A 1,990-nucleotide genomic window follows, 5' to 3' on the forward strand; every position below is an offset into this window, starting at 1 on the left:
CAAGAGCCTGAGAAACTTGAGATACAAATATGAATAAAACATGATCTCTGCTTTTAAGGAAACTTTTAACTTAATGAGGAAAAAAACCACAAAAATAAATGCAATACACAGTTTTAAGCAGTATAAAAGAAGTGTGTACAATGGGGGCACAGAGAAGGAATTACTCTTTTCTATTTAGGGAGCAGAGATAAGGATTATATCTTCATTTTCAAGTATTTCAAAGAGATGGAAAATTTCACCTATACAGGACATAAATTGCCCAGTCTATGAAAGCCTGGGATAATTCAGAATTTAATCATGTTACTCTTATGAACTATTAATTAATACTTCTTCAACCAGGATACTTTGTTCTTTAAGGGCAAGAAGTCTAAAAGGTATTCAAAGTTTTAACTCAGTCAACAAACACTTCCTAAAGAAACACTATGCTCCAGGCAGCTGTCATCTTAGGCCATGAGGGGTATACATGTGCAAAAACATTATTCTTGCCCTCAAGTACTGTAATCCAGCAGTCCTATCTTACTGTATTCAGTCAGCAGAGCTCCCTCACCCATATCTGAGAGCCTGGTCAGGAGTCTCACCATTAAATAGTCCTTTACAGCAAGTCCCACCTGCCCAAGGACATTACCAGCACATATGTATAGAAACTGAGCTGTCTACTGAAGAACTGTCTTTGCCAAAGCAAACCTCAAAAGTCTGAAAGAGGAGGCCACTTATTTAGAATCCCAGATAGAAATTTAAGAAATAAAGGATCATGAAAAATACTCTCTAACAGCTGACCCTGATGGAGGCCTATGAACTGTCAGACCAATAATTCACACTAATTTTCTCAAAGATGTTTGGTAAATTGTAAGAATACACAGGCAGACTGTTAAATGAAATCAGGAAAACAATAACTGAGAAAAATGAGAAGTTCCACAAAGAAATAGAAACAATGAAAAATTAAACAGAAATTCCAGAGTTGAAAAATACAATGACTGGAGTGAAGAATTCAGTATGGTGTTTCAAAAGCAGACTTGACCATTACAAAGAAAGAATCTATAACCCAGAAGATAGAACATTTGTAATTACTCAGAACAAAAAGAAACAAGAATGAAAGAGTAAAGAAAGCCTATGGACTTATGGGAGACAAAAGAAACTATATCCACATTATGGGAATTCCAAAAGGAGAAGGAAAAGAGAACAGGACAGAAAGTATATTTAAAGCAATAGTAGCCAAAACTTTCCCAAACCCGGAGAAGACATTCAATCCATGAACCCAAAGGATGCCAAATAGGTTGAACCTGAATAAGGTTTCACTGACCACTTTATAATTGAAATTTAGGATTCAAACATAAAGAAATAATTTGAAAGCAACAAGAGTAAATAAATAAGTACATACAAAGGAACACCTATAAGACTATCAGTAGATTTCTTCACAAATGTTTCAAGTCAGGAGAAAATGAGATGATATATCCAAAATATTAGAAAAAAATAGCCAATCAAGTATTCTAAGCTTGTCAATGCATTTCACCAAAGAAGACATACAGATAGCTAACAAACACATGAAAAGATGGCCAACATCACTAACAGAGAAATGCAAATCAAAACCACAATGAGGTACAATCTCACACTGGTCAGAATGGCTGCTATCAAAAAGTCTACAAACAATAAATGCTGGAGAAGGTGTGGAGAAAAGGGAATCCTCTTACACTGTTGGTGGGAATGCAAACTAGTACAGCCACTATGGAGAACAGTGTGGAGATTCCTTAAAAAACTGGAAATAGGGCTGCCATATGACCCAGAAATCCTACTGCTGGGCATACACACTGAGGAAACCAGAATTGAAAGAGACACGTGTACCCCACTGTTCATCACAACGCTGTTTACAGTAGCTGGGACATGGAATTAACCTAGATGTCCATCGGCAGATGAATGAATAAGAAAGTTATGGTACATATACAGAATAGAATATTACTCAGCTATGAAAAAGAACACCTTTGAATCAGTTCTA

This window comes from Cervus canadensis, chromosome X (assembly GCF_019320065.1).
Source record: "Cervus canadensis isolate Bull #8, Minnesota chromosome X, ASM1932006v1, whole genome shotgun sequence".
NCBI lineage: Eukaryota > Metazoa > Chordata > Mammalia > Artiodactyla > Cervidae > Cervus > Cervus canadensis.